Raw genomic sequence first — 15,625 nt, 5'->3', positions numbered from 1 at the left:
TAAGAGATCCCACCATGAGTGAGCTTTGGACTTCCTGGTATGTACACACATGATGGTTCAAGACCTGAACATGTAGCACATGCAGTGGGAGTCAGCAGAGACAGAACAAAGAAGCCTGTGCCTGAGATCTCTAGCCCCTTCTTTGCATAACGTTGCCTGCTGTTACCATACTGTATCCTTTGCCTGTTAAAAACTGATATGTGAGGGCCAGGCTGGGTGGCTCACGCCTGTAATCCCAGCACTTTGGGAGGCTGAGGAAGGTGGATCATGTGAAGTCTGGAGTTCAAGACCAGCCTGGCCAAGATGGTGAAACACTGTCTCTACTAAAAATACAAAAATTAGCTGGGCATAGTGGTGCACACCTGTAATCCCAGCTACTCGAGAGGCTAAGGTGGGAGAATTGCTTGAACCTGAGAGGTAGAGGTTGGGGTGAGTAGACATCTGTCACTGCACTCCAGCCCGGGTGACAGAGCGAGACTGTCTCAAAAAACAAAACAAAACAAAACTGGTCTGTATGAGTATAGGAACTGTTGGAGTCCTGTGAGTCCTTTCAGCAAGCAAACATGGAAGGTAATCAGAGCATGAGGAACACAGCCTCCCATTGGCCTAGCTGTCTCTCTGCTTTATCCCTCAAAAGCATTTCCCCAAATAAATAAATGAATCTGCATATCTGATTGTGTCCTAGCCTCTGTTTCTCAGAAAACTTGAACAGGAACAGGGTATCAAGAGTGGCTGAAAAAGCACACAGTTTAGGATTGACTAATTTCTCACCTGGCTGGCAAGGAGTATCCCATCCCAAGAGGAATGTGGGGCATGGATAATGCCTGATTCAAGGTGGCCCAAAATATCTGAGTGGAGGGGAACACCTTTGCTGGTGAGATGATTCAGGCATTGAAAGACAGGGGAAAGACACTGCTTAAAAACACAGTGGAGTTGGCTGGTTATTAGTGCCCTGTATAGGAATAATGAAAAGCAAGAGTTAAACACATACCAGCTAAGTGGAGAGCCAGAGCCCTCATTGGTAGCTTACAAAAAGGCCATCATTGCCTTTACGAAGAGTGAACACAGCTGAGGAGCAAACTCAGGTCTTAATGTTACTGAACAGAATTGGGGTCCGCTTGCCTGGTGCAATAAGGCCAAAACAACCACACGGAGGTTTGCAGCAGGAGAAAGGAGGGAGTTTATTTGCAGGGTGCCAAGTGAGAATCAAGCAGCTCTTGCTTAAATTTTGACCTCCCCGATGGCTTGAAAGTAAGGACGTTTTGTTTTGTTCTTTGAGACAGGATCTCGCTCTGTCACCCACGCTGGAGTGTGGTGGTGCAATCATAGCTCACTGCAACCTCAAACTCCTGGGGTCAAGCGATCCTCCCATCTCAGCTTCCCAAGTAGCTAGGGCTATAGGCATGTGCCACCATACCTGGCTAGTTTAAAATTTTTTGTGGAGATCTGGGGCAGGTGTGTAGGGGGGTGGGGTCTTGCTATTTTGCCCAGGCTGGTCTCGAACACTTGGCCTCAAGAAATCCTCCTGCCTCAGCCTCCCAAGGTGCTGGGATTACAGACATGAGCCACTGCGCCTGGCCTGAAAGAAAGAATTTTTAAAGGCAGGGGTAGATTTTAGGAAAGCAGAAGTTACAGGCAAAATCATAAATCAATACATGGAGATTATATACTGTTTTGGCCTAAAAGGGTGGGATATCTTGAAGTGTGGGGGCTTATAGGTCACTGATAGACTCAAGATTTTCTGATTTGCAGTTGGTTGAGGAAGAGAAGTTTTGTTTAAAAATTTGGGGTCAGCAGCAAACAATGTTAGCTCTGGCTTTGGGCATGACCTCCTCCAGGCCCCTCAGGAAGAAATTGAGAACAAAGAAGTCCAGTCCTCAGCTCCCTGTTCTCTGAGGTCTAAAGTGCCAGCAGATCCATTTGACAGGGGTTTGAGTTCCTGAAAAATCACTCAGTGACATATGTTAAGATGTTATCTTTAGTTTCTGTAGGGGAACCAAACATCCTGTGATTCTAACTACTGTTTTAAACTACCATTACCTTCTTGCTTATCAAGTTGCTTATTTACTTCTCAGGAGTAGCTAGGAGCCTGGAATTTCCCTTGAAGGAATTCAGGATTTTCCTTTATTTCCATGCTCGGGGTGCCTGAAGGCTCAAAAAGGGGGGGGGGGTCCCTGCTCCCTCTCATTAATAAAGTCATTGAGTTCCAGAGGCATTTAAATGGTCAGCCAAGGCTGGGCACGGTGGCTCATGCCTGTAATCCCAGCACTTTGGGAGGCCAAGGCAGGCAGATCACTTGAGGTCACGAGTTTGAGACCAGCCTGGCCAACATGGTAAAACCCAGTCTCTACAAAAAATACAAAAATTAGCTGGGCGTGGTGGTGTGTGCCTGTAATCCTAGCTCCTGGGAGGCTGAGGCACGAGAATCACTTAAACCAGGGAGGCAGAAGTTGCACTGAGCTGAGATCACACCACTGCACTCCAGCCTGGGCAACAGAGCGAGATTCCATCTCAAAAAAATAAGTAAATAAGAATAAAAAATAAATGCTTAGCCAAGACAAGTTGTTTACACAACCTCAGAGCCCTGGTTGAGAAAACCTGGGACCCTGACACACAGGATGGGGACATCTGGGGATGTGCCCTAAAGGATTTGGCTCTGCAGACTCAAAGGTTACAGAGGTATTCAACCTCCTCCATTAAAAGATAACACTTCCCGGCCCGGTGCAGTGGCTCACAGCTGTAATCCCAGCACTTCGGGAGGCCGAGGCAGGTGGATCACAAGGTCAGGAGATCGAGACCATCCTGGCTAACACGGTGAAGCCCCGGCTCTATGAAAAATACAAAAAATTAGCCAGGCGTAGTGGCGGGCACCTGTAGTCCCAGCTACTCAGGAGGCTAAGGCAGGAGAATGGTGTGAACCTGGCAGGCGGAGCTTGCAGTGAGCCGAGATCATGCCACTGCACTCCAGCCTGGGTGACAGAGCAAGACTCCGTCTCAAAAAAAAAAAAATTAGGCCAGGCATGGTGGCTCACGCCTGTAATCTCAGCACTTTCAGAGGCCGAGGTGGGTGGATCACTTGAGCTCCGGAGTTCGAGACCAGCCTGGCTAACGTGGTAAAACCCCGTCTCTACTAAAAATACAAAAATCAGCTGGGCATGGTGGCGTGTGCCTGTAATCCCAGGTAGTTGAGAGGCTGAGGCAGGAGAATCACTTGAACCTAGGAGGCAGAGGTTGCAGTGAGCGGAGATCCTGGGCAACAGAGTGAGACTCCATCTCAAAAAAAAGAATTAAATCCTGGGGTGAGGATGGTGAAGATCAAGATGCACCATCAAAGATCTAAAGGGACTGGGTGCAGTGGCTCATGCCTGTAATCTCAGCACTTTGGGAGGATGAGGTGGGAGGATCACTTGAGCCCAGGAGTTTGGGACCAGCCTGGACAACATAGCAAGACTCCATCTCTACAAAAAATAAAAAAATTAACTAGGCATGGTGGCGTGCCATTGCACTGTAGCCTGGGCGACAGAGCAAGACCCTGTCTCAAGAAAGATCTAAAGGATGTCAGGTCTGCTGTTTGACTTTTTAAAAAAATCATCCTAAATTTAATATAGATAAGTTTTTTTAGCATTTGTAAAATCATTCAGCCACACTTGCATGTTCTAAATATTTTCCCATGTTCAACAGATTTAAATGAAGTTATTCCACCACTTAAAGAGAAAAGTCTGTGCAATCACTTTAAACCTTGAAGTTATCTTAATTTCATCATTAAGATAGCAATACCTCTTAATCTCACTGGGATCTGGATCCAAACTCACATTCTTCCTCACAAAATGTAATCAATTTTGTGTTCACCCATATATCATCATACTGAGCCTTGTGAATTTATCTTAAATAATTAACATCTTCTGGGGAAACTTGTTCCATTGGAATTCCTAATTCAGCTTTTAGAGGCCCCTGTGCTGCCCTTTTTGCTCTGATTGCATCATTTTTTTCAAGGGCTCTTGGATGGATGACTACAAGTATTGATAAACAACCTGGAAAGGTCATTTTAGTGTATGATCTCGCTGTAGTAGTAGCTTATTTTCTGTGTTTAATAAGAGGCCAGGTGAGATGGCTCATGCTGGTAATGCCAGCATTTTGGGAGGCTGAGGTGGGAAGATTGCTTGAGTCCAGGAGTTTGAGAGCAGTCTGGGGAATATGGCAAAAACCCATCTCTACATAGAATTCGCACCTGTGGTCCCAGTTACTCCGGAGGCTGAAGTAGGAGGATCACCTGAGCCCAGGGAGGCTGAGGCTGCAGTGAACTGTGATTGAGACACTGGATTCCAGCCTGAGTGACAGAGTGAGACCCTGTCTCAAAAAAAAAAATAAAATAAAATAAAAATGAAAAAAAAGTCACTTAAGGTGCAATGCAATAGTCCTTTTTCAATGTTTTCATTCAGGTGAATGAAACAATTTGTTTTGGTTCCATGTCCAGTTTTATTGTCATTGGCATCACTCAAAATATACACGACTAGGCTGGGTACAGTGGCTCACGCCTGTAATCCCAGCACTTTGGGAGGCCAAGGCGGGTGGATTATTTGAGGTCAGGAGTTCGAAACCAGCCTGGCCAACATGGTGAAACCCCATTTCTACTAAAAATTAGAGACATTAGCTGGCCGTGGTGGCATGCATCTGTAATCCCAGCTACTCAGGAGGCTGAGGAAGGAATCGCTTGAACCTGAGAGGCAGAGGTTACAGTGAGCTGAGATCATGCCCCTACACTCCAGCCTGGGCAACAGAACGAGACGCTGTCTCAAAAAAAAAAAAAAAAGAATATACATCACTTCCAGAATTGGAAAATTTTGCTCATCAAAATTGTCAATATTTATTTCAGACATGATTAAAATATGTCTGTTCTGTCCTCAGTATCCTTGCTCCAGCTACAGCAGAGGGTCCCATGGCTGAATCAGACAGCAAGAACCAAATACATTCCCGAAGGCTTAAATGTGTCTCCTTCAGGCCCGCAGTAGAATGGTTCATAAGCAACTCCTACCAAAGATTTTCTTTCCTATGCCTTGCCACACTTGCTGATTCAAGGATAGGAACCTAAATCAATGAGTCTGTTGAATAGGGACTGGGAAATGGATCCAGAAAAGTGGATTTAATCACTTTCCAAGTGGCTACACCAAAACACACAAACCTGTCCTTTCGTTTGGCTATATTTTTCACCAAGTGGCTAGAAGCAGCAGAAAATGCCAGTCCACAAAGAATAGGTAGTGAGCTCTCAGGAGCCTCCAAGAGCGAAGAGGGAAAAGCTGCAGCAGTGCTTTCTGCCCTGGTTCCATCTCTCTTTCCTTAAGCCTGGCTGCACCCTCACCCTGGGGTTATTTGCAACCCAAGGCCTCACTAACCTATATTTCTATGCTGACATCAAACTAAACTATGCATATGTGCAAAGGATGGCAAGTAAAGTAGAAAAATGAAAACAGCTTAACTTCTTAGGGAGTGTGATCATGGATGAATATTTGTCTTTATTATTATTATTATTGTTAGTTTTTTAGAGACAGGATCTTGCTATGTTCCCCAGGCTAGTCTCAAACTCCTTAGGTTCAAGGGATCCACCCACACCAGCCTCCTGAGTAGCCGAGATTACAGGCATGCTCCTACCAGGGGAGGCATATTCTTTTTTTTTTTTTTTTGAGACGGATTTTTCTTCCATTGCCCAGGCTGGAGGGCAGTGGCACAATCTCGGCTCGGCCGGATATTCTTTTTATATCTAAAAATAGTTTGCACTAAAACTAATTTTTAGGCCTGACACGGTGGCTCACACCTGTAATCCCAGCACTTTGGGAGGCCAAGGCGGGCAGATCACCTGACGTCAGCAGTTCAAGACCAGCCTGACTAACACGGTTAAACCCGGTCTCTACTAAAAATACAAAAATTAGCCAGGTGTAGTGGTGGGCGCCTGTAATTCCAGCTACTCAGGGGGCTGAGACAGGAGAATCACTTGAACCCGGAAGGCGGAGTTTGCAGTGAGCTGAGACCCCGCCATTGCACTCCAGCCTGGGCAACAAAGCGGGACTCCATCTCAAATAAAAAAACAAAAAACCTAATTTTTAAAAATTGAGGCTGGGCGCGGTGGCTCACGCCTGTAATCCCAGCACTTTGGGAGGCCGAGGCGGGCAGATCATGAGGTCAGGAGATCGAGACCATCCTGGCTATCACGGTGAAACCCCATCTCTACCAAAAATACAAAAAATTAGCCAGGTGTGGGGGTGGGCGGCTGTAGTCCCAGCTATTCGGGAGGCTGAGGCAGGAGAATGGCGTGAACCCGGGAGGCGGAGCTTGAAGTGAGCCGAGATTGCGCCACTGCACTCCAGCCTGGGAGACAGAGACTCGGTCTCAAAAACAAACAAACAAACAAAAAAATTGAAACATACATTGAGTAAAGTGCACAAGTCTTTAGTGTATAACATCTTGACAACTTGTTTCTTTTTAAAATCAACTATTATTGAGATAAAGGTTATATATAATAAAATGTACCTATTTTTAGTGTATGGTTTGATGAATTTTGACATCTATGTATATATCATCATAATTAAGATATATAACATTTCCATCACCAACAAAATTTCCCTCATACTCCTTTGTAGTCAGTCCTACCCCTCCCAGTACTAGGCAAACACTGGTCTGCTTTTTGTCACTATATAGTAGTTTTTCCTTTTCTAGGACTTTATATAAAAAACTCCTACTATATACATATGTATTATACACACACACACACACACACACACACACACACACTTTTTTGGATCTGGATTCTTTAGCTCATCAATAAAGTTTTCAAGATCCATTCATGTTGTTGTGTGCGGTGTCTGTCAGAAATTTGCTCCTTTTTATTGCTGAGTAGTATTCCTTGTATGGACAAACCAATTTGCTTATCTATTTGCCTATATGGATATATATTTTTTGAGATGGAGTTTCATTCTTGTCGCCCAGGCTGGAGTGCATTGGCATGATCTTGGCTCACTGCAACCTCTGCCTCCAAGGTTCAAGGGATTCTCCTGCCTCAGCCTCCCAAGTAGCTGACATTACAGGTGCCCACCACCACGCCCAGCTAATTTTTGTACTTTTAGTAGAGATGGGGTTTCACCATGTTGGCCAGTCTGGTCTCAAACTCCCAACCTCAGGTGATCCACCCACCTTAGCTTCCCAAAGTGCTGGAATTACAAGCATGAGCCACCTTGCCCGGCTAGATGTGTATTTGATTTTAATACTCATCCACAAATATTCATGGCAGCTATTATTAATAAAACTATTATTAACAAAGCTGCCATGAATATGCATGTACAAGTCTTTTGGGGCTCATGGGATTTCATTCTCTTGGGTAAGTACCTAGGAATGGAATGGTTGGGTCATATGGTGGGTACATATTTAACTTTATAAGAATCTGCCAAATGGATTTCCAAGGTGGCTGTGCCATTTGACATCCCTATCAATTCTGGCCGCTCTATATTCTCTTCAGCAGTTGGTAATGTCAGATTTTTGACTTTTTTAAATGTGTGCGCCCTTCTGATAGGTATGTAATGATATTGATTTCTAGATTCTTTTGTGGTCAAATAAAATATTCTATATTGTGGGCCAGGAGGAGTGGCTCACGCCTATAATCCCAGCACTTTGCGAGGCTGAGGCGGGCAGATGATTTGAGGTCAGGAGTTTGAGACCAGCCTGACCAACATGGTGAAACTTCCTCTCTACTGAAAATACAAAGAAATTAGCCGGGGGTCGTGGTGCATGCCTGTAGTCCCAACTACTTGGGAGTCTGAGGCGGGAGAATTGCTTGAGCCGGGAGGCTAAGGTTGCAGTGAGCTGAGATCGCGCCACTGCATTCCAGCCTAGGCAACAGAGCAAGACTCCGTCTCAAAAACCAAAACCAAAACAAAACAAAACTCTATATTGTGACAGTCTTTTTCACTGTAAGATTTGTTTCATACCCAGGACATGGACTGTCTTGGTGAATGTTACATTTGCACCTGAAAAAAAAACGTGTTTTTGATTTTTTTTTTGAGACGGATTCTCACTCTGTCGCCCAGGCTGGAGTGCAGTGGCACGATCTCGGCTCAATGCAACCTCTGCCTCCCAGGTTCAAGTGATTCTCGTGCCTCAGCTTCCTGAGTAGCTGGGACTACGGCATGTGCTGCCACACTTGGCTAATTTTTTGTTTTTGTTTTGTTTTGTAGAGATGGGGTTTCTCCATGTTGCCCAGGCTTCCATCCATTTATTCTTTTTTTTTTTTTTTTTTTTGAGAAGGAGTTTTGCTCTTGTTGCCCAGGCTGGAGTGCAATGGTGCCACCTCGGCTCACCGCAACCTCTGCCTCCTGGGTTTAAGCAATGCTCCTGCCTAAGCATCCTAAGTAGCTGAGATAACAGGCATGCGCCACCATGTCCGGCTAATTTTGTATTTTTAGTAGAGATGGGGTTTCTCCATGTTGGTCAGGCTGGTCTCGAACTCCCGACTTCTGGTGATCCGCCTGCCTCGGCCTCCCAAAGTGCTGGGATTACAGGCGTGAGTCACCTTGCCTGGCCCATTTATTCTTAATCCATTGTCTTTATATTCAAATTAGATTTCTTTATAGAGTATATAGTTTGGTTTCACTCTTTTTTTTTTTTTTTTTTAGGGTCTTCCTCTGTCACCCAGGCTGGAGTGCAGTGATGTGATTTTTGCTCACTGCACCCTCCGCCTCCCAGGTTCAAGTGATTCTCATGCCTCAGCCTCCCGAGTAGCTGGGATTACAGGCATGTGCCACCACACCCAACTAATTTTTGTATTTTTAGTAGAGATGGGTTTCACCGTGTTGGTCAGGATGGTCTCAATCTCTTGACCTCGTGATACGCCTGCCTCAGCCTCCCAAAGTGGTGGGATTACAGGCGTTAGCCACCGTGCCCGGCCTCATTTTTTTTTTTTAAAGGTCAATGAGATACAATTCGTTAAGAATAAAAATATATTGTTTCGCCAGGTGCAGTGGCTCATGCCTGTAATCTTGGCACTTTGGGAGGCCGAGGTGGTGCATCATTTGAATCCAGGAGTTTGAGACCAGCCTGCCCAACATGGGGAAACCCCATCTCTACTAAAAATACAAAAATTAGCTGGGTGTGGTGGTGCATGCCTGTAGTCCCAGCTACTTGGGAGGCTGAGGCACGAGAATCGCTTAAGCCTGGGAGGCGGAGGTTGCAGTGAGTCGAGATTGCGCCACTGCACTCCAGCCTGGGTGACACAGCAAGACTCTGTTTCAAAAAAAAAAAAAAAAAAAAAAATTAGCCAGTGTGGTGGCCTGTGCCTGTAATCCCAGCTACTCGAGAGGCTGAGGCAGGAGAATTGCTCCAACCTGGGAAGTAGAGGCTGCAGAGAGCCAAGAGGGCACTGCATCCAGCCTGGGAGACAGAGCGAGATTCTGTCCCAATAAAAAAAAATAATAATAATCAATAAAAATACATTGTTTCAAACTTAGAATAATTTAATATTCTCTTTATTATTTCATATGTATCTGGAAATAGAATAGATACATGTTCTCATCCTGTCCTGAGGCAGCATTCCAGCAACTGGTACATGGTTCCCAGATGGAGTCAAAATGACGTTCCTCTTGCAACCATTTCCATTGTCAAAAAAAATTTTGTTTTCATATATTTCAAGAGTAGCTTCAGACTAATACCTCTCAGAACAATCTTGTCCTAAAGGCCAACTTGGTTTAAAGCCTTTAACTGCAAATAATTTCCAGGCGACACTGACAACCAACATAAGGGTAACACAGGTAAAAAACATACAGGCACATTTCAGTTCCACGGATTTCACTTTCATATTTTAAGTCTATCACTTTATACCTTCAGTATCAACATTAAAATAGAACCTAAGAAGATTTCTGTTTGAGCAACGTTCTATATAAATATCTCTACCTCTACCCTACTTGCAATCAGACTAGATTAATTCGCTTTCAATTATAATAACTGATAACTTTAATAGATTTTTAATCTAATAGTTTAACAGCTTTTAATTATAAAACTTATTCTCAATTATAATTTATAATTTTTTTAATTTTTTTTTTGAGACAGGGTCTTGCTCTGTCACCCAGGTTGGAGTGCAATGGCACCATCACAACTTACTGCAGCCTCAACCTCCTGGGCTCAATCAATTCTCCTACCTCAGCCTCGCCAGTAGCTGAGACTACAACTGTATGTCATCATACCTGACTAATTTTTAAAATTTTTTTGTAGAGACAAGGTCTCACTATGTTGCCCAGGGTGGCCTTGAACTTCTGGGCTCAAGTGATCCTCACACCTCAGTCTCCCAAAGTGCTGGTGTTATGGGCATTAGCCACCGCACCTGGCATGTAATTTACAATTAAAAAGACTAGTTCAAGTACTTAGGTTGATGAATCCCATACAACGCCAAAACAAAGGAAAATTACTTTCAATAGGCAGAGATATAATTAATTGCAGATACATGGCTTACTAAGACTACTAAAACAGCTCATGCCATGTATTTAGAAACAAAAACAAAAACAAAACCAAAACATGCCTGAGGCAAGGAGATTGAGGCTGCAGTGAGCTGTGATTGCCCCAGCCTGGGTGACAGAGTGAGACACTATCTCTTAAAAACAGAAAAAAAAATATGAGAAAGAAAAGTTGTACTGAGATAGATTTTAAAATAATCTCAGAAAATAGAAAAATTATTAATAATCTTTACAGCTTTTGATTACGTATCTTCATAATGATAATTTTAATCACAGGTCTCAAATTTTGTTGCAAATATATTGCCATTAGGTCTCTAATCATAGATTATCTTTTGTTGAATATTCTGCTGATAAATAAACAACTGCTTAACATTCCAATCAAATGTATTCTCACAATTAACTACAAGACTGGTGCCACTACTGGGAAACGAGCTGAGTTAATCAGCAGTTACATCAAATGTAATGAATCCCAAACCACTTCTTTCTCTCGGTCCGTTGAAGTCATCTACATTTTTCAGCTTGATAGGCTGAAAGCATCCCCACACCGGGATGCTTCCGTCTTTGAAGGCAGTGGTGATGGTGAAAGCAGCTAAATATGAGCGCCACCATCAGGCTGAGAAGCGGCAGAGAGTTCACCTGCGACACCACCGCGTTCATCTCCCACGACCCTGTGTCCACATGCACGCTTGGGCTCCTGTTTCAGGAGTGTATCACGTATCTTTAAATATTGTTATGCTACTTTACATATCATGTGAGAACCTTCTAATAATGCAACTCCATTTTCCCTTTGGAACCTTTGTGCTATTGTTTTAAGACATTTCATTTCCATTTCCATTAGAAAGTCCAAAATATATTTTTATATTTGCTTTAAATGGTCAATTATCTTTTTAGAGAAATTTTTTTAAATGAAGAAAGTATTTTATATTTACCATGTGTTTACATCTCTTTCTTTCTTTCTTTCTTTTTTTTTTTGAGATGGAGTCTTGCTCTGTCACCCAGGCTGGGGTGCAGTGGCACAGTCTCGGCTCACTGCAAGCTCTGCCTCCTGGGTTCATGCCATTCTCCTGCCTCAGCCTCCCGGGTAGCTGGGACTACAGGCGCCTGCCACCACACCCGGCTAATTTTTTGTATTTTTAGTAGAGACGGGGTTTCACCGTGTTAGCCAGGATGGTCTCGATCTCCTGATCTCATGATCCGCCTGCTTTGGCCTCCCAAAGTGCTGGGATTACAGTCGTGAGCCACCGCGCCAGGCCACATCTTGTTATTTCTTTGTGTAGATCTCATTTTTCTATATGTCACCCAGGCTGGAGTGCAGTGACACAATCATGGCTCACTGAAACCCCAAACTCCTGGGCTCAAGCAATCCCTCTATCTTTAGCCTCCTGAGTAGCTGGGACTAAAGGTGTGTGCCACCATACCCAGCTAATTTTTCTGTATTTTTGGTAGAGATTGTGTCTCGCTAGTTGCCCAGGCTTGTCTTGAACTTTTGGCCTGAGGCAGTCCTCTCCCTACTGCCTCCCAAAATGCTGGGATTGGCGGGGCGCAGTGGCTCACGCCTGTAATCCCAGCACTTTGGAAGGCCGACGGGGGCAGATCACTTGAGGTCAGGAGTTCAAGACCAGCCTGGCCAACATGGTGAAACCCCATCTCTATTAATATAAAAAATATTGAAAAAACAAGGCAACAACAAAAAGCCCAAAGTGCTGGGATTACATGCATGAGCCACCATGCCCAGCCAAAAAAATATTTCTTATAATGCAGTTCTCTGGAAATGACCTCACAGCTTTTATTTATCTGAAAAGGTCTTTCTTTTCTTTTCTTCTTTTTTTTTTTTTTTTTTTTTTGAGATGGAGTCTTGCTCTGTCATCCAGGCTGGAGTGCAGAGGCATGATCTCGACTCACCGCAACCTCTGCCTCTCAGGTTCAAATGATTCTATTCTCCTGCCTCAGCCTCCCCAGTAGCTGGGATTACAGGCGCATGCCACCATGCCTGGCTAATTTTTGTATTTTTAGTAGAGACCGGGTTTCACCATTGTTGGCCAGGCTGGTCTCAAACTCCTGACTTCAAGCAATCCGCCCACCTTGGCCTCCCAAAGTGCTGGGATTACAGGCGTGAGCCACTGCACCTGGCCACAACATTGGTACTTTTGATATTTGTCATTTTTTTTTTCTTCACATTCAGGTCACAACTTTTGACATTTGGAGTGACAAAGGCTTGGCACTTGGCACTTTGCACTTGTTGACATGTCTTTGTTGTGGAGGCCTTTCCTGTGCACTGTAGGATGTTTAACAGCATCCCTGCTGCTATGGTCTGAATGTTTGTGTCTCTCCCAAATTAATATGTTGAAGTCTAACCCTAATAGGATTAGAGGAGGTGGGGCATTTGGGATTGGTGTCCTTATGAAAGAGGCCCCAGAGAGCTGCCTTGTCCCCTTTCGCCATGTGAGAAAGCAGTGAGGACACATTCTCTAAATCAGGAAGCGGGCTCTCATCAGACACCAAATCTGCCAGTGCCTTGATCTAGGTCCTCCCAGCCTCCAGAACTGTGAGAAATACATTTCTGTTATTTATAAACCACCCAGTGTTTTGTTATAGCCACACAAATGGACTAAGACACCTGGCCTCTACCTTCTAGACAATGGTAGCATCTTCCCAGTCATGACAATATAAATTGTCTCCAGATATAGCAAAATATCCTCTGGGGAGTAAACTCACCCCTGGTTGAGAACTGCTGTTCTAGGTCTATTTTAGTTCTACTCCTAAGGTGTAACCCTTCATGGATCTTTACCACATATCCTGAGTGTTGAATCAGGTCTCTTCACTCAGTTGAAACTCAAACATACCCCAGTAGTGTGTGGGCTCTGGGAACTGTCCAACTTACATTTCCCCATGGTGATTTTTTGCTTGGCTTTGTGGAGTTTCCTGTTAGAGATACAGCTTAATATTTAGCACAAGACTCCAGGGCACTGTTATGCAGATTTCCTGGGCTCTTTCTCTGGACTCTTTTCTCTGTGTTACTTTTCCTTGCAAATTCCAGCCACCTTAGCCTCCTGAAACCAATCTCTGTCCTTCAACTTGGTGAAACGACTATATTCTGTTTAGGTTCCCTCTTCTTGCACCACAGCAGTCTGGGAAGTATCTCCAGGCAGACAGGCTAGGTCATTTTTGGACTCATTCCATTTATTTTCCTTCTCACAGTCTTGAATTGCCTATAGTACATGTATGAACATTTATAGTACGTGTATGAACATTTGTTTCATATACTTTGCCCAGTTTCCTTATATCAGGAGGGCATGTTTGGTACTTGTTACTCTGTCAGGGCTGGAAACAGAAGTCTCCCTCAATAATCACATTTTTAAACATTTCATCTACAAACATGCCCTGTTGATGTTGGTCTTCCTTCCTGTCACTCTTTACTACTTGTCTTTTCTAAACACATAATTACTGAGTAGGCCAAGAAAGACATTTCGAGTAAATGCTACTTTGTTTTCTTTGAGATTACCTTTTCTAAAATACGTCAGATCTCTATTTTGCTTTTGGGCAATCACATTCATCCTTGGGTAAATACTGACCATATCCATTATTCGCTGTACCCAAGGCAGATACACTTGCATTTCAAATTAGAGGTAAGCAGAATGGTCCTCTGTTCATTTATATGGGAAAATGATGGGCAGGAAAATGATTAGCCAGGTGTGATGGCTCTTGCCTGTAATCCCAGCACTTTAGGAGGCTGAGGCAAGAGGATCACTCGCATCCAGGAGTTTGAGACCAGCCTGGGCAACAAAGTGAGACTTTGTCTCTACAAAAATTAGCCAGGGGTGATGTTTGTACCTGTAGTCCCAGCTGCTTGGGACGCTGAACTGGGAAGATCACTTGAGCCCAGGAGGTGGGGGCTGCGTTGAGCCATGATCATGCCACTGCACTCCAGGCTGGGTGACAGCTACAGCCTGTCTCAAAAAAATAAAATAAAATAAAAGACAGACTTAAGATTGAGATAGACCCCATCCCCTTCCACCGTTTGAGGACATAACAAGAAGGTGGCGTCTATGAACCAGGAGACAGGCCCTCACTAGATACTGAACCCGCTGCATCTTAATCTTGGTCTTCCCAGCTCCAGAACTGTGAGAAATAAAGGTCTGTTGTTTATCAGCTACCAAGTCCACGGTATTCTGTTATAGCAGTCCAGACGGATGAAGACGATAATAGTAGTAGTTAACATTTACAGACTACCCACCACACACCAGTCACTAGTTAACACTTTACCTACATGTTTCTCAGTTATCCTCACAACCTTTTGAGAGGGCCAGCCTTATTATCTCCATTTTACAAATGTACCAAGAGTTGAAACAACTTTCCAGGGTCATACGGCCAGCAAGCAGCAGTCAGGTGGCTCATGTTCCTCACCACGGCATGGCTGTGACAGCTCCACTGTCTCTACAACATGGGCACCAAGCTTTACAAAGGCTCTCTCCTTCAGCGAAGCTTCTACATGGTGCCCGTTTATTAATTAAAAAATGTAAAAGTCCCTAACATTGAAATGAGTGATATAAGAATTGTATTAGTCACTCTCGAGCTTTTTCATACATTTTTCTGTTTGAATGGAATAATTTGCATTTTTTGAAATGGAAAACAATTAGTCACACATCAAATTCTACTGCATCACTAATACACATGTCTCACGAGCATAATACTAGGAATTATTTGGCCTGCCACGGCTGCCAGGGATCTACAATTAGGAATTCACCCACTATGTTGTCTTTAAGTCTCATTGCATTTCATATGCCCAGATAAATCCTCTGTCCCTAGTTGATTCAAGAAATATTTATTGCATGCATCTTGCATGCAGAATAAGTACTCTCCGGTTGTTGGTTTTTGTTGTTTTTTTTTTCTGTTTTGAAAGCAAATCTTGTACTTTGGTTGCAAGTGTTCTTAAATTTATTGTGTCACCTGCATGAGCAAACACAGACTAGGTATTTAGTAACTATCTGTGCATTCACTGACTCCCACCCCTAGTCCTGGAACTTGTTCTTTCTCCTGCTACCTTAGTTCTTTAATTCTAATCCTTCCCCTCGGCCTCTGTGTTGAGGAAACCATATTACATCTCCATTAACCATCAGTGCCCTTAAGTTCTCAGTTAT

General features: G+C 43.8%; 1 pseudogene; it reads right to left on the bottom strand.

Moving 5' to 3' along the window:
- Window positions 1-9,513: 9,513 nt before the first annotated feature.
- Window positions 9,514-11,144, bottom strand: LOC129034494 (signal peptidase complex subunit 3-like; annotated as a pseudogene).
- Between the last annotated feature and the right edge of the window lie 4,481 nt (window positions 11,145-15,625).

Source organism: Pongo pygmaeus, chromosome 1 (assembly GCF_028885625.2).
Source record: "Pongo pygmaeus isolate AG05252 chromosome 1, NHGRI_mPonPyg2-v2.0_pri, whole genome shotgun sequence".
NCBI lineage: Eukaryota > Metazoa > Chordata > Mammalia > Primates > Hominidae > Pongo > Pongo pygmaeus.
This window is presented reverse-complemented; position numbering and strand designations above follow the sequence as displayed.